We start from the raw sequence: 18,264 nt of genomic DNA, 5'->3' as shown, positions 1-18,264 counted from the left end.
CCACCTCACCTTTCCCGTTAAGCAGCCATAGTGTGTTTTCTGCATGTGTGACTCTGTTCTGTTTTGTAATTCAGTTCAAGTGTAACGGTTTTTACATTCCCTCTATAAGTGATACCTTATGAGAAGTGTCCTTTTCTGTGTGACTTATTTCACTTAGAATCGTCGTACCTAAATCCACTCATCATGCTGCTACTAGCCTTATGACATTGATTTCATGGCTGAGTGATATTCCATTGTACATAAGGACCACAACTTCTTTATCCATTTTTCTCTTTCCTGGGATATTGAAGGTGGAATGAAGTGGAGGTCCTTGTCAACAGAGCAGCCCTAAACTTTGGGGTGCTTGTGTCTTGCTGATTTTTCATTTTCCCAATTTATACCCCCATGAGTGGAAGTGCCCTATGCTCTCTAAGCTGTGTTTTTTAGATGTTTCAGGACACACCGTACGCTTCTCCAGAGTGGCTGTTGGCAATTTACATCCCGCCCATCAGTGTAGCAAGGCTCCCATTTCTCCATGGCATGTCCTGCATTTCTGGTTTTGACAGTTTTTTCAGCATGGGCCTTTTGACCGATGGGAAGCGAGACTTCTTTGTAGCACTGATTTGCCTTTCCAGGTTGCTTGCTTGGCCAAAAAGGGCGTATGCGTTTTTTCCTGAATATATTCAGGAAAAAACGCATACGCCCTTTTTGGCCAAGGGCATCATTGTCAACGTTTTGCCGCTTTTCATGTGCTTTAAAGGCGATTCGAATCTACCTCCTGAAATCTGTTTCCTGCAATTCTGCCTTGATTTCAAATCCTCTTCTTTGCCTTCCCTCAATATATTTGTGGACGAGAGTTATCATTTATAACTCTGCAGGTTTGTGAATTGCAGTGCCCTGAACCTCCATTTTACAACTCGCTTTTTAGGGAGCTGGCCGCAAAAGCGCAGGATGCCTTCAGGCCCTGTTCTGGTTCCGGGGGCAGGATGAGCCTGTGGTTAATTCTTCTTCCTGATGGGAAAATAGAGTGACCTGTGCCTGTCCCAACACCAAGAGCTAGTCTCTCATTGGTTCCACGTCTTCCAGTTCATCCTCAGGACAAATTGCAACCTGTACGGAACAGGAGGTTAAAGGTGCTGATGCTCCAAGTAGGGAGATTGCTAGTAAAGCGGCTGGAATAGCGAACCCGGCCACAAGGAGATGAGAAATGAGGTGCGTTTTAGAAACCTTTCCCCATCACACGGTGTACCATCTTCTGGGTATCTCATGCATGTTTTCGATGTAGGAAGATGCCCTTGAACCTGGAGATTTGTGACCCATGCGATGGGTACCATGCAGTATTACTGTAAAGGGTCTGCGTTTGCTCACCCAACCTCACCAAACCTCTCAGCCCCAAGAGTGTCCACCCTTATGTCTCATCCAGCTGTGGGTCTAGATATGGTCAATCCAGGTTGAATCACAGCCCCTGAACGAATTGTGTAAGAATTTCGCTCTCTTTCACTGTCTTTGTTTCATGGGTTATTCAAAGTAATTTATTTTTATAATGGGGTTTAGCTGCTTTTCACTTCTGTGTTTATGCCGCTTTACACCCACTTGACACACTAACAGAGAGATATCTATACATAGGTTTTAAGATTATTACTAGTCAGATATATTCTTGTGCGGTGAATAGGGCGTGTTGAGTCCAGTTCTCTGAGCAAGGAGTAGGTCTTGTCTATTACATATTGGTTTTATGGAACGGTATCTGAGCTAATTTGAAACCCTTGTTTTATGTATCACCCCACCTCACCTTTCCCGTGAAGCAGCCATAGTGTGTTTTCTGCATGTGTGACTCTGTTCTGTTTTGTAATTCAGTTCAAGTGTAACGGTTTTTACATTCCCTCTATCAGTGATACCTTATGAGAAGTGTCCTTTTCTGTGTGACTTATTTCACTTAGAATCGTCGTACCTAAATCCACTCATCATGCTGCTACTAGCCTTATGACATTGATTTCACGGCTGAGTGATATTCCATTGTACATAAGGACCACAACTTCTTTATCCATTTTTCTCTTTCCTGGGATATTGAAGGTGGAATGAAGTGGAGGTCCTTGTCAACAGAGCAGCCCTAAACTTTGGGGTGCTTGTGTCTTGCTGATTTTTAATTTTCCCAATTTATACCCCCATGAGTGGAAGTGCCCTATGCTCTCTAAGCTTTGCTTTTTAGACGTTTCAGGACTCACCGTACGCTTCTCCAGAGTGGCTGTTGACAATTTACATCCCGCCCATCAGTGTAGCAAGGCTCCCATTTCTCCATGGCCTGTCCTGCATTTCTGGTTTTGAGACTTTTTTCAGCATGGCCCTTTTGACCGATGGGAAGCGAGACATCTTTGTAGCGCTGATTTGCCTTTCCAGGTTGCTTGGTTGGCCAAAAAGGGCGTATGCGTTTTTTCCTGAATATATTCAGGAAAAAACGCATACGCCCTTTTTGGCCAAGGGCATCATTGTCAACGTTTTGCCGCTTTTCATGTGCTTTAAAGGCGATTCGAATCTACCTCCTGAAATCTGTTTCCTGCAATTCTGCCTTGATTTCAAATCCTCTTCTTTGCCTTCCCTCAATATATTGGTGGACGAGAGTTATCATTTATAACTCTGCAGGTTTGTGAATTGCAGTGCCCTGAACCTCCATTTTACAACTCGCTTTTTAGGGAGCTGGCCGCAAAAGCGCAGGATGCCTTCAGGCCCTGTTCTGGTTCCGGGGGCAGGCTGAGCCTGTGGTTAATTCTTCTTCCTGATGGGAAAATAGAGTGACCTGTGCCTGTCCCAACACCAAGAGCTAGTCTCTCATTGGTTCCACGTCTTCCCGTTCACCCTCAGAACAAATTGCAACCTGTACGGAGCAGGAGGTTAAAGGTGCTGATGCTCCAAGTAGGGAGATTGCTAGTAAAGCGGCTGGAATAGCGAACCCGGGCGCAAGGAGATGAGAAATGAGGTGCGTTTTAGAAACCTTTCCACATCACACGGTGTACCATCTTCTGGGTTTCTCATGCATGTTTTCGATGTAGGAAGATGCCCTTGAACCTGGAGATTTGGGACCCATGCGATGGGTACCACGCAGTATTAGTTGAAAGGTTCTGCGTTTGCTCACCCAACCTCACCAAACCTCTCAGCCCCAAGAGTGTCCACCCTTATGTCTCATCCAGCTGTGGGTCTAGATATGGTCAATCCAGGTTGCATCACAGCCCCTGAACGAATTGTGTAAGAATTTCGCTCTCTTTCACTGTCTTTGTTTCATGGGTTATTCAAAGTAATTTATTTTTATAATGGGGTTTAGCTGCTTTTCACTTCTGTGTTTATGCCGCTTTACACCCACTTGACACACTAACAGAGAGATATCTATACATGGGTTTTAAGATTATTACTAGTCAGATATATTCTTGTGCGGTGAATAGGGCGTGTTGAGTCCAGTTCTCTGAGCAAGGAGTAGGTCTTGTCTATTACATATTGGTTTTATGGAACGGTATCTGAGCTAATTTGAAACCCTTGTTTTATGTATCACCCCACCTCACCTTTCCCGTGAAGCAGCCATAGTGTGTTTTCTGCATGTGTGACTCTGTTCTGTTTTGTAATTCAGTTCAAGTGTAACGGTTTTTACATTCCCTCTATCAGTGATACCTTATGAGAAGTGTCCTTTTCTGTGTGACTTATTTCACTTAGAATCATCGTACCTAAATCCACTCATCATGCTGCTACTAGCCTTATGACATTGATTTCATGGCTGAGTGATATTCCATTGTACATAAGGACCACAACTTCTTTATCCATTTTTCTCTTTCCTGGGATATTGAAGGTGGAATGAAGTGGAGGTCCTTGTCAACAGAGCAGCCCTAAACTTTGGGGTGCTTGTGTCTTGCTGATTTTTAATTTTCCCAATTTATACCCCCATGAGTGGAAGTGCCCTATGCTCTCTAAGCTTTGCTTTTTAGACGTTTCAGGACTCACCGTACGCTTCTCCAGAGTGGCTGTTGACAATTTACATCCCGCCCATCAGTGTAGCAAGGCTCCCATTTCTCCATGGCCTGTCCTGCATTTCTGGTTTTGACACTTTTTTCAGCATGGCCCTTTTGACCGATGGGAAGCGAGACATCTTTGTAGCGCTGATTTGCCTTTCCAGGTTGCTTGGTTGGCCAAAAAGGGCGTATGCGTTTTTTCCTGAATACATTCAGGAAAAAACGCATACGCCCTTTTTGGCCAAGGGCATCATTGTCAACGTTTTGCCGCTTTTCATGTGCTTTAAAGGCGATTCGAATCTACCTCCTGAAATCTGTTTCCTGCAATTCTGCCTTGATTTCAAATCCTCTTCTTTGCCTTCCCTCAATATATTTGTGGACGAGAGTTATCATTTATAAGTCTGCAGTTTTGTGAATTGCAGTGCCCTGAACCTCCATTTTACAACTCGCTTTTTAGGGAGCTGGCCGCAATAGCGCAGGATGGCTTCAGGCCCTGTTCTGGTTCCGGGTGGCAGGCTGAGCCTGTGGTTAATTCTTCTTCCTGATAGGAAAATAGAGTGACCTGTGCCTGTCCCAACACCAAGAGCTAGTCTCTCATTGGTTCCACGTCTTCCCGTTCATCCTCAGGACAAATTGCAACCTGTACGGAACAGGAGGTTAAAGGTGATGATGCTCCAAGGAGGGAGATTGCTAGTAAAGTGGCTGGAATGGCGAACCCGAGCACAAGGAGATGAGAAATGAGGTGCGTTTTAGAAACCTTTCCCCATCACACGGTGTACCATCTTCTGGGTATCTCATGCATGTTTTCGATGTAGGAAGGTGCCCTTGAACCTGGAGATTTGGGACCCATGCGATGGGTACCACGCAGTATTACTTTAAAGGGTCTGCGTTTGCTCACCCAACCTCACCAAACCTCTCAGCCCCAAGAGTGTCCACCCTTATGTCTCATCCAGCTGTGGGTCTAGATATGGTCAATCCAGGTTGCATCACAGCCCCTGAACGCATTGTGTAAGAATTTCGCTCTCTTTCACTGTCTTTGTTTCATGGGTTATTCAAAGTAATTTATTTTTATAATGGGGTTTAGCTGCTTTTCACTGCTGTGTTTATGCCGCTTTACACCCACTTGACACACTAACAGAGAGATATCTATACATAGGTTTTAAGATTATTACTAGTCAGATATATTCTTGTGCGGTGAATAGGGCGTGTTGAGTCCAGTTCTCTGAGCAAGGAGTAGGTCTTGTCTATTACATATTGGTTTTATGGAACGGTATCTGAGCTAATTTGAAACCCTTGTTTTATGTATCACCCCACCTCACCTTTCCCGTTAAGCAGCCATAGTGTGTTTTCTGCATGTGTGACTCTGTTCTGTTTTGTAATTCAGTTCAAGTGTAACGGTTTTTACATTCCCTCTATCAGTGATACCTTATGAGAAGTGTCCTTTTCTGTGTGACTTATTTCACTTAGAATCGTCGTACCTAAATCCACTCATCATGCTGCTACTAGCCTTATGACATTGATTTCATGGCTGAGTGATATTCCATTGTACATAAGGACCACAACTTCTTTATCCATTTTTCTCTTTCCTGGGATATTGAAGGTGGAATGAAGTGGAGGTCCTTGTCAACAGAGCAGCCCTAAACTTTGGGGTGCTTGTGTCTTGCTGATTTTTAATTTTCCCAATTTATACCCCCATGAGTGGAAGTGCCCTATGCTCCCTAAGCTTTGCTTTTTAGACGTTTCAGGACTCACCGTACGCTTCTCCAGAGTGGCTGTTGACAATTTACATCCCGCCCATCAGTGTAGCAAGGCTCCCATTTCTCCATGGCCTGTCCTGCATTTTTGGTTTTGAGACTTTTTTCAGCATGGCCCTTTTGACCGATGGGAAGCGAGACATCTTTGTAGCGCTGATTTGCCTTTCCAGGTTGCTTGGTTGGCCAAAAAGGGCGTATGCGTTTTTTCCTGAATATATTCAGGAAAAAACGCATACGCCCTTTTTGGCCAAGGGCATCATTGTCAACGTTTTGCCGCTTTTCATGTGCTTTAAAGGAGCTTCGTATCTACCTCCTGAAATCTGTTTCCTGCAATTCTGCCTTGATTTCAAATCCTCTTCTTTGCCTTCCCTCAATATATTTGTGGACGAGAGTTATCATTTATAACTCTGCAGGTTTGTGAATTGCAGTGCCCTGAACCTCCATTTTAAAACTCGCTTTTTAGGGAGCTGGCCGCAAAAGCGCAGGATGCCTTCAGGCCCTGTTCTGGTTCCGGGGGCAGGATGAGCCTGTGGTTAATTCTTCTTCCTGATGGGAAAATAGAGTGACCTGTGCCTGTCCCAACACCAAGAGCTAGTCTCTCATTGGTTCCACGTCTTCCAGTTCATCCTCAGGACAAATTGCAACCTGTACGGAACAGGAGGTTAAAGGTGCTGATGCTCCAAGTAGGGAGATTGCTAGTAAAGCGGCTGGAATAGCGAACCCGGCCACAAGGAGATGAGAAATGAGGTGCGTTTTAGAAACCTTTCCCCATCACACGGTGTACCATCTTCTGGGTATCTCATGCATGTTTTCGATGTAGGAAGATGCCCTTGAACCTGGAGATTTGTGACCCATGCGATGGGTACCATGCAGTATTACTGTAAAGGGTCTGCGTTTGCTCACCCAACCTCACCAAACCTCTCAGCCCCAAGAGTGTCCACCCTTATGTCTCATCCAGCTGTGGGTCTAGATATGGTCAATCCAGGTTGCATCACAGCCCCTGAACGAATTGTGTAAGAATTTCGCTCTCTTTCACTGTCTTTGTTTCATGGGTTATTCAAAGTAATTTATTTTTATAATGGGGTTTAGCTGCTTTTCACTTCTGTGTTTATGCCGCTTTACACCCACTTGACACACTAACAGAGAGATATCTATACATAGGTTTTAAGATTATTACTAGTCAGATATATTCTTGTGCGGTGAATAGGGCGTGTTGAGTCCAGTTCTCTGAGCAAGGAGTAGGTCTTGTCTATTACATATTGGGTTTATGGAACGGTATCTGAGCTAATTTGAAACCCTTGTTTTATGTATCACCCCACCTCACCTTTCCCGTGAAGCAGCCATAGTGTGTTTTCTGCATGTGTGACTCTGTTCTGTTTTGTAATTCAGTTCAAGTGTAACGGTTTTTACATTCCCTCTATCAGTGATACCTTATGAGAAGTGTCCTTTTCTGTGTGACTTATTTCACTTAGAATCATCGTACCTAAATCCACTCATCATGCTGCTACTAGCCTTATGACATTGATTTCATGGCTGAGTGATATTCCATTGTACATAAGGACCACAACTTCTTTATCCATTTTTCTCTTTCCTGGGATATTGAAGGTGGAATGAAGTGGAGGTCCTTGTCAACAGAGCAGCCCTAAACTTTGGGGTGCTTGTGTCTTGCTGATTTTTAATTTTCCCAATTTATACCCCCATGAGTGGAAGTGCCCTATGCTCTCTAAGCTTTGCTTTTTAGACGTTTCAGGACTCACCATACGCTTCTCCAGAGTGGCTGTTGACAATTTACATCCCGCCCATCAGTGTAGCAAGGCTCCCATTTCTCCATGGCCTGTCCTGCATTTCTGGTTTTGACACTTTTTTCAGCATGGCCCTTTTGACCGATGGGAAGCGAGACATCTTTGTAGCGCTGATTTGCCTTTCCAGGTTGCTTGGTTGGCCAAAAAGGGCGTATGCGTTTTTTCCTGAATACATTCAGGAAAAAACGCATACGCCCTTTTTGGCCAAGGGCATCATTGTCAACGTTTTGCCGCTTTTCATGTGCTTTAAAGGCGATTCGAATCTACCTCCTGAAATCTGTTTCCTGCAATTCTGCCTTGATTTCAAATCCTCTTCTTTGCCTTCCCTCAATATATTTGTGGACGAGAGTTATCATTTATAACTCTGCAGGTTTGTGAATTGCAGTGCCCTGAACCTCCATTTTACAACTCGCGTTTTTGGGAGATGGCCGCAAAAGCGCAGGATGGCTTCAGGCCCTGTTCTTGTTCCGGGGGGCAGGCTGAGCCTGTGGTTAATTCTTCTTCCTGATGGGAAAATAGAGTGACCTGTGCCTGTCCCAACAGCAAGAGATAGTCTCTCATTGGTTTCACGTCTTCCCGTTCATCCTCAGGACAAATTGCAACCTGTACGGAACAGGAGGTTAAAGGTGATGATGCTCCAAGGAGGGAGATTGCTAGTAAAGTGGCTGGAATGGCGAACCCGAGCACAAGGAGATGAGAAATGAATTGCGTTTTAGAAACCTTTCCCCATCACACGGTGTACCATCTTCTGGGTTTCTCATGCATGTTTCCGATGTAGGAAGATGCCCTTGAACCTGGAGATTTGGGACCCATGCGATGGGTACCACACAATATTACTTTAAAGGGGCTGCGTTTGCTCACCCAACCTCACCAAACCTCTCAGCCGCAACAGTGTCCACCCTTATGTCTCATCCAGCTGTGGGTCTAGATATGGTCAATCCAGGTTGCATCACAGCCCCTGAACGCATTGTGTAAGAATTTCGCTCTCTTTCACTGTCTTTGTTTCATGGGTTTTTCAAAGTAATTTATTTTTATAATGGGGTTTAGCTGCTTTTCACTGCTGTGTTTATGCCGCTTTACACCCACTTGACACACTAACAGAGAGATATCAATACATAGGTTTTAAGATTATTACTAGTCAGATATATTCTTGTGCGGTGAATAGGGCGTGTTGAGTCCAGTTCTCTGAGCAAGGAGTAGGTCTTGTCTATTACATATTGGGTTTATGGAACGGTATCTGAGCTAATTTGAAACCCTTGTTTTATGTATCACCCCACCTCACCTTTCCCGTTAAGCAGCCATAGTGTGTTTTCTGCATGTGTGACTCTGTTCTGTTTTGTAATACAGTTCAAGTGTAACGGTTTTTACATTCCCTCTATAAGTGATACCTTATGAGAAGTGTCCTTTTCTGTGTGACTTATTTCACTTAGAATCGTCGTACCTAAATCCACTCATCATGCTGCTACTAGCCTTATGACATTGATTTCACGGCTGAGTGATATTCCATTGTACATAAGGACCACAACTTCTTTATCCATTTTTCTCTTTCCTGGGATATTGAAGGTGGAATGAAGTGGAGGTCCTTGTCAACAGAGCAGCCCTAAACTTTGGGGTGCTTGTGTCTTGCTGATTTTTAATTTTCCCAATTTATACCCCCATGAGTGGAAGTGCCCTATGCTCTCTAAGCTTTGCTTTTTAGACGTTTCAGGACTCACCGTACGCTTCTCCAGAGTGGCTGTTGACAATTTACATCCCGCCCATCAGTGTAGCAAGGCTCCCATTTCTCCATGGCCTGTCCTGCATTTCTGGTTTTGAGACTTTTTTCAGCATGGCCCTTTTGACCGATGGGAAGCGATACATCTTTGTAGCGCTGATTTGCCTTTCCAGGTTGCTTGGTTGGCCAAAAAGGGCATATGCGTTTTTTCCTGAATATATTCAGGAAAAAACGCATACGCCCTTTTTGGCCAAGGGCATCATTGTCAACGTTTTGCCGCTTTTCATGTGCTTTAAAGGCGATTCGAATCTACCTCCTGAAATCTGTTTCCTGCAATTCTGCCTTGATTTCAAATCCTCTTCTTTGCCTTCCCTCAATATATTGGTGGACGAGAGTTATCATTTATAACTCTGCAGGTTTGTGAATTGCAGTGCCCTGAACCTCCATTTTACAACTCGCTTTTTAGGGAGCTGGCCGCAAAAGCGCAGGATGCCTTCAGGCCCTGTTCTGGTTCCGGGGGCAGGCTGAGCCTGTGGTTAATTCTTCTTCCTGATGGGAAAATAGAGTGACCTGTGCCTGTCCCAACACCAAGAGCTAGTCTCTCATTGGTTCCACGTCTTCCCGTTCACCCTCAGAACAAATTGCAACCTGTACGGAGCAGGAGGTTAAAGGTGCTGATGCTCCAAGTAGGGAGATTGCTAGTAAAGCGGCTGGAATAGCGAACCCGGGCGCAAGGAGATGAGAAATGAGGTGCGTTTTAGAAACCTTTCCACATCACACGGTGTACCATCTTCTGGGTTTCTCATGCATGTTTTCGATGTAGGAAGATGCCCTTGAACCTGGAGATTTGGGACCCATGCGATGGGTACCACGCAGTATTAGTTGAAAGGTTCTGCGTTTGCTCACCCAACCTCACCAAACCTCTCAGCCCCAAGAGTGTCCACCCTTATGTCTCATCCAGCTGTGGGTCTAGATATGGTCAATCCAGGTTGCATCACAGCCCGTGAACGCATTGTGTAAGAATTTCTATCTCTTTCACTGTCTTTGTTTCATGGGTTTTTCAAAGTAATTTATTTTTATAATGGGGTTTAGCTGCTTTTCACTGCTGTGTTTATGCCACTTTACACCCACTTGACACACTAACAGAGAGATATCAATACATAGGTTTTAAGATTATTACTAGTCAGATATATTCTTGTGCGGTGAATAGGGCGTGTTGAGTCCAGTTCTCTGAGCAAGGAGTAGGTCTTGTCTATTTCATATTGGGTTTATGGAACGGTATCTGAGCTAATTTGAAACCCTTGTTTTATGTATCACCCCACCTCACCTTTCCCGTTAAGCAGCCATAGTGTGTTTTCTGCATGTGTGACTCTGTTCTGTTTTGTAATTCAGTTCAAGTGTAACGGTTTTTACATTCCCTCTATAAGTGATACCTTATGAGAAGTGTCCTTTTCTGTGTGACTTATTTCACTTAGAATCGTCGTACCTAAATCCACTCATCATGCTGCTACTAGCCTTATGACATTGATTTCATGGCTGAGTGATATTCCATTGTACATAAGGACCACAACTTCTTTATCCATTTTTCTCTTTCCTGGGATATTGAAGGTGGAATGAAGTGGAGGTCCTTGTCAACAGAGCAGCCCTAAACTTTGGGGTGCTCGTGTCTTGCTGATTTTTCATTTTCCCAATTTATACCCCCATGAGTGGAAGTGCCCTATGCTCTCTAAGCTGTGTTTTTTAGATGTTTCAGGACACACCGTACGCTTCTCCAGAGTGGCTGTTGGCAATTTACATCCCGCCCATCAGTGTAGCAAGGCTCCCATTTCTCCATGGCATGTCCTGCATTTCTGGTTTTGACAGTTTTTTCAGCATGGGCCTTTTGACCGATGGGAAGCGAGACTTCTTTGTAGCACTGATTTGCCTTTCCAGGTTGCTTGCTTGGCCAAAAAGGGCGTATGCGTTTTTTCCTGAATATATTCAGGAAAAAACGCATACGCCCTTTTTGGCCAAGGGCATCATTGTCAACGTTTTGCCGCTTTTCATGTGCTTTAAAGGCGATTCGAATCTACCTCCTGAAATCTGTTTCCTGCAATTCTGCCTTGATTTCAAATCCTCTTCTTTGCCTTCCCTCAATATATTTGTGGACGAGAGTTATCATTTATAACTCTGCAGGTTTGTGAATTGCAGTGCCCTGAACCTCCATTTTACAACTCGCTTTTTAGGGAGCTGGCCGCAAAAGCGCAGGATGCCTTCAGGCCCTGTTCTGGTTCCGGGGGCAGGATGAGCCTGTGGTTAATTCTTCTTCCTGATGGGAAAATAGAGTGACCTGTGCCTGTCCCAACACCAAGAGCTAGTCTCTCATTGGTTCCACGTCTTCCAGTTCATCCTCAGGACAAATTGCAACCTGTACGGAACAGGAGGTTAAAGGTGCTGATGCTCCAAGTAGGGAGATTGCTAGTAAAGCGGCTGGAATCGCGAACCCGGCCACAAGGAGATGAGAAATGAGGTGCGTTTTAGAAACCTTTCCCCATCACACGGTGTACCATCTTCTGGGTATCTCATGCATGTTTTCGATGTAGGAAGATGCCCTTGAACCTGGAGATTTGTGACCCATGCGATGGGTACCATGCAGTATTACTGTAAAGGGTCTGCGTTTGCTCACCCAACCTCACCAAACCTCTCAGCCCCAAGAGTGTCCACCCTTATGTCTCATCCAGCTGTGGGTCTAGATATGGTCAATCCAGGTTGCATCACAGCCCCTGAACGAATTGTGTAAGAATTTCGCTCTCTTTCACTGTCTTTGTTTCATGGGTTATTCAAAGTAATTTATTTTTATAATGGGGTTTAGCTGCTTTTCACTTCTGTGTTTATGCCGCTTTACACCCACTTGACACACTAACAGAGAGATATCTATACATAGGTTTTAAGATTATTACTAGTCAGATATATTCTTGTGCGGTGAATAGGGCGTGTTGAGTCCAGTTCTCTGAGCAAGGAGTAGGTCTTGTCTATTACATATTGGTTTTATGGAACGGTATCTGAGCTAATTTGAAACCCTTGTTTTATGTATCACCCCACCTCACCTTTCCCGTGAAGCAGCCATAGTGTGTTTTCTGCATGTGTGACTCTGTTCTGTTTTGTAATTCAGTTCAAGTGTAACGGTTTTTACATTCCCTCTATCAGTGATACCTTATGAGAAGTGTCCTTTTCTGTGTGACTTATTTCACTTAGAATCATCGTACCTAAATCCACTCATCATGCTGCTACTAGCCTTATGACATTGATTTCATGGCTGAGTGATATTCCATTGTACATAAGGACCACAACTTCTTTATCCATTTTTCTCTTTCCTGGGATATTGAAGGTGGAATGAAGTGGAGGTCCTTGTCAACAGAGCAGCCCTAAACTTTGGGGTGCTTGTGTCTTGCTGATTTTTAATTTTCCCAATTTATACCCCCATGAGTGGAAGTGCCCTATGCTCTCTAAGCTTTGCTTTTTAGACGTTTCAGGACTCACCGTACGCTTCTCCAGAGTGGCTGTTGACAATTTACATCCCGCCCATCAGTGTAGCAAGGCTCCCATTTCTCCATGGCCTGTCCTGCATTTCTGGTTTTGACACTTTTTTCAGCATGGCCCTTTTGACCGATGGGAAGCGAGACATCTTTGTAGCGCTGATTTGCCTTTCCAGGTTGCTTGGTTGGCCAAAAAGGGCGTATGCGTTTTTTCCTGAATACATTCAGGAAAAAACGCATACGCCCTTTTTGGCCAAGGGCATCATTGTCAACGTTTTGCCGCTTTTCATGTGCTTTAAAGGCGATTCGAATCTACCTCCTGAAATCTGTTTCCTGCAATTCTGCCTTGATTTCAAATCCTCTTCTTTGCCTTCCCTCAATATATTTGTGGACGAGAGTTATCATTTATAAGTCTGCAGTTTTGTGAATTGCAGTGCCCTGAACCTCCATTTTACAACTCGCTTTTTAGGGAGCTGGCCGCAATAGCGCAGGATGGCTTCAGGCCCTGTTCTGGTTCCGGGTGGCAGGCTGAGCCTGTGGTTAATTCTTCTTCCTGATAGGAAAATAGAGTGACCTGTGCCTGTCCCAACACCAAGAGCTAGTCTCTCATTGGTTCCACGTCTTCCCGTTCATCCTCAGGACAAATTGCAACCTGTACGGAACAGGAGGTTAAAGGTGATGATGCTCCAAGGAGGGAGATTGCTAGTAAAGTGGCTGGAATGGCGAACCCGAGCACAAGGAGATGAGAAATGAGGTGCGTTTTAGAAACCTTTCCCCATCACACGGTGTACCATCTTCTGGGTATCTCATGCATGTTTTCGATGTAGGAAGGTGCCCTTGAACCTGGAGATTTGGGACCCATGCGATGGGTACCACGCAGTATTACTTTAAAGGGTCTGCGTTTGCTCACCCAACCTCACCAAACCTCTCAGCCCCAAGAGTGTCCACCCTTATGTCTCATCCAGCTGTGGGTCTAGATATGGTCAATCCAGGTTGCATCACAGCCCCTGAACGCATTGTGTAAGAATTTCGCTCTCTTTCACTGTCTTTGTTTCATGGGTTATTCAAAGTAATTTATTTTTATAATGGGGTTTAGCTGCTTTTCACTGCTGTGTTTATGCCGCTTTACACCCACTTGACACACTAACAGAGAGATATCTATACATAGGTTTTAAGATTATTACTAGTCAGATATATTCTTGTGCGGTGAATAGGGCGTGTTGAGTCCAGTTCTCTGAGCAAGGAGTAGGTCTTGTCTATTACATATTGGTTTTATGGAACGGTATCTGAGCTAATTTGAAACCCTTGTTTTATGTATCACCCCACCTCACCTTTCCCGTTAAGCAGCCATAGTGTGTTTTCTGCATGTGTGACTCTGTTCTGTTTTGTAATTCAGTTCAAGTGTAACGGTTTTTACATTCCCTCTATCAGTGATACCTTATGAGAAGTGTCCTTTTCTGTGTGACTTATTTCACTTAGAATCGTCGTACCTAAATCCACTCATCATGCTGCTACTAGCCTTATGACATTGATTTCATGGCTGAGTGATATTCCATTGTACATAAGGACCACAACTTCTTTATCCATTTTTCTCTTTCCTGGGATATTGAAGGTGGAATGAAGTGGAGGTCCTTGTCAACAGAGCAGCCCTAAACTTTGGGGTGCTTGTGTCTTGCTGATTTTTAATTTTCCCAATTTATACCCCCATGAGTGGAAGTGCCCTATGCTCCCTAAGCTTTGCTTTTTAGACGTTTCAGGACTCACCGTACGCTTCTCCAGAGTGGCTGTTGACAATTTACATCCCGCCCATCAGTGTAGCAAGGCTCCCATTTCTCCATGGCCTGTCCTGCATTTTTGGTTTTGAGACTTTTTTCAGCATGGCCCTTTTGACCGATGGGAAGCGAGACATCTTTGTAGCGCTGATTTGCCTTTCCAGGTTGCTTGGTTGGCCAAAAAGGGCGTATGCGTTTTTTCCTGAATATATTCAGGAAAAAACGCATACGCCCTTTTTGGCCAAGGGCATCATTGTCAACGTTTTGCCGCTTTTCATGTGCTTTAAAGGAGCTTCGTATCTACCTCCTGAAATCTGTTTCCTGCAATTCTGCCTTGATTTCAAATCCTCTTCTTTGCCTTCCCTCAATATATTTGTGGACGAGAGTTATCATTTATAACTCTGCAGGTTTGTGAATTGCAGTGCCCTGAACCTCCATTTTACAACTCGCTTTTTAGGGAGCTGGCCGCAAAAGCGCAGGATGCCTTCAGGCCCTGTTCTGGTTCCGGGGGCAGGATGAGCCTGTGGTTAATTCTTCTTCCTGATGGGAAAATAGAGTGACCTGTGCCTGTCCCAACACCAAGAGCTAGTCTCTCATTGGTTCCACGTCTTCCAGTTCATCCTCAGGACAAATTGCAACCTGTACGGAACAGGAGGTTAAAGGTGCTGATGCTCCAAGTAGGGAGATTGCTAGTAAAGCGGCTGGAATAGCGAACCCGGCCACAAGGAGATGAGAAATGAGGTGCGTTTTAGAAACCTTTCCCCATCACACGGTGTACCATCTTCTGGGTATCTCATGCATGTTTTCGATGTAGGAAGATGCCCTTGAACCTGGAGATTTGTGACCCATGCGATGGGTACCATGCAGTATTACTGTAAAGGGTCTGCGTTTGCTCACCCAACCTCACCAAACCTCTCAGCCCCAAGAGTGTCCACCCTTATGTCTCATCCAGCTGTGGGTCTAGATATGGTCAATCCAGGTTGCATCACAGCCCCTGAACGAATTGTGTAAGAATTTCGCTCTCTTTCACTGTCTTTGTTTCATGGGTTATTCAAAGTAATTTATTTTTATAATGGGGTTTAGCTGCTTTTCACTTCTGTGTTTATGCCGCTTTACACCCACTTGACACACTAACAGAGAGATATCTATACATAGGTTTTAAGATTATTACTAGTCAGATATATTCTTGTGCGGTGAATAGGGCGTGTTGAGTCCAGTTCTCTGAGCAAGGAGTAGGTCTTGTCTATTACATATTGGTTTTATGGAACGGTATCTGAGCTAATTTGAAACCCTTGTTTTATGTATCACCCCACCTCACCTTTCCCGTGAAGCAGCCATAGTGTGTTTTCTGCATGTGTGACTCTGTTCTGTTTTGTAATTCAGTTCAAGTGTAACGGTTTTTACATTCCCTCTATCAGTGATACCTTATGAGAAGTGTCCTTTTCTGTGTGACTTATTTCACTTAGAATCATCGTACCTAAATCCACTCATCATGCTGCTACTAGCCTTATGACATTGATTTCATGGCTGAGTGATATTCCATTGTACATAAGGACCACAACTTCTTTATCCATTTTTCTCTTTCCTGGGATATTGAAGGTGGAATGAAGTGGAGGTCCTTGTCAACAGAGCAGCCCTAAACTTTGGGGTGCTTGTGTCTTGCTGATTTTTAATTTTCCCAATTTATACCCCCATGAGTGGAAGTGCCCTATGCTCTCTAAGCTTTGCTTTTTAGACGTTTCAGGACTCACCGTACGCTTCTCCAGAGTGGCTGTTGACAATTTACATCCCGCCCATCAGTGTAGCAAGGCTCCCATTTCTCCATGGCCTGTCCTGCATTTCTGGTTTTGACACTTTTTTCAGCATGGCCCTTTTGACCGATGGGAAGCGAGACATCTTTGTAGCGCTGATTTGCCTTTCCAGGTTGCTTGGTTGGCCAAAAAGGGCGTATGCGTTTTTTCCTGAATACATTCAGGAAAAAACGCATACGCCCTTTTTGGCCAAGGGCATCATTGTCAACGTTTTGCCGCTTTTCATGTGCTTTAAAGGCGATTCGAATCTACCTCCTGAAATCTGTTTCCTGCAATTCTGCCTTGATTTCAAATCCTCTTCTTTGCCTTCCCTCAATATATTTGTGGACGAGAGTTATCATTTATAAGTCTGCAGTTTTGTGAATTGCAGTGCCCTGAACCTCCATTTTACAACTCGCTTTTTAGGGAGCTGGCCGCAATAGCGCAGGATGGCTTCAGGCCCTGTTCTGGTTCCGGGTGGCAGGCTGAGCCTGTGGTTAATTCTTCTTCCTGATAGGAAAATAGAGTGACCTGTGCCTGTCCCAACACCAAGAGCTAGTCTCTCATTGGTTCCACGTCTTCCCGTTCATCCTCAGGACAAATTGCAACCTGTACGGAACAGGAGGTTAAAGGTGATGATGCTCCAAGGAGGGAGATTGCTAGTAAAGTGGCTGGAATGGCGAACCCGAGCACAAGGAGATGAGAAATGAGGTGCGTTTTAGAAACCTTTCCCCATCACACGGTGTACCATCTTCTGGGTATCTCATGCATGTTTTCGATGTAGGAAGGTGCCCTTGAACCTGGAGATTTGGGACCCATGCGATGGGTACCACGCAGTATTACTTTAAAGGGTCTGCGTTTGCTCACCCAACCTCACCAAACCTCTCAGCCCCAAGAGTGTCCACCCTTATGTCTCATCCAGCTGTGGGTCTAGATATGGTCAATCCAGGTTGCATCACAGCCCCTGAACGCATTGTGTAAGAATTTCGCTCTCTTTCACTGTCTTTGTTTCATGGGTTATTCAAAGTAATTTATTTTTATAATGGGGTTTAGCTGCTTTTCACTGCTGTGTTTATGCCGCTTTACACCCACTTGACACACTAACAGAGAGATATCTATACATAGGTTTTAAGATTATTACTAGTCAGATATATTCTTGTGCGGTGAATAGGGCGTGTTGAGTCCAGTTCTCTGAGCAAGGAGTAGGTCTTGTCTATTACATATTGGTTTTATGGAACGGTATCTGAGCTAATTTGAAACCCTTGTTTTATGTATCACCCCACCTCACCTTTCCCGTTAAGCAGCCATAGTGTGTTTTCTGCATGTGTGACTCTGTTCTGTTTTGTAATTCAGTTCAAGTGTAACGGTTTTTACATTCCCTCTATCAGTGATACCTTATGAGAAGTGTCCTTTTCTGTGTGACTTATTTCACTTAGAATCGTCGTACCTAAATCCACTCATCATGCTGCTACTAGCCTTATGACATTGATTTCATGGCTGAGTGATATTCCATTGTACATAAGGACCACAACTTCTTTATCCATTTTTCTCTTTCCTGGGATATTGAAGGTGGAATGAAGTGGAGGTCCTTGTCAACAGAGCAGCCCTAAACTTTGGGGTGCTTGTGTCTTGCTGATTTTTAATTTTCCCAATTTATACCCCCATGAGTGGAAGTGCCCTATGCTCCCTAAGCTTTGCTTTTTAGACGTTTCAGGACTCACCGTACGCTTCTCCAGAGTGGCTGTTGACAATTTACATCCCGCCCATCAGTGTAGCAAGGCTCCCATTTCTCCATGGCCTGTCCTGCATTTTTGGTTTTGAGACTTTTTTCAGCATGGCCCTTTTGACCGATGGGAAGCGAGACATCTTTGTAGCGCTGATTTGCCTTTCCAGGTTGCTTGGTTGGCCAAAAAGGGCGTATGCGTTTTTTCCTGAATATATTCAGGAAA

Source organism: Balaenoptera borealis (assembly GCF_965194805.1).
Source record: "Balaenoptera borealis genome assembly, contig: HAP1_SCAFFOLD_42, whole genome shotgun sequence".
NCBI lineage: Eukaryota > Metazoa > Chordata > Mammalia > Artiodactyla > Balaenopteridae > Balaenoptera > Balaenoptera borealis.
The sequence above is the reverse complement of the archived record's forward strand: the minus strand, read 5'-3'. Positions refer to the sequence as shown.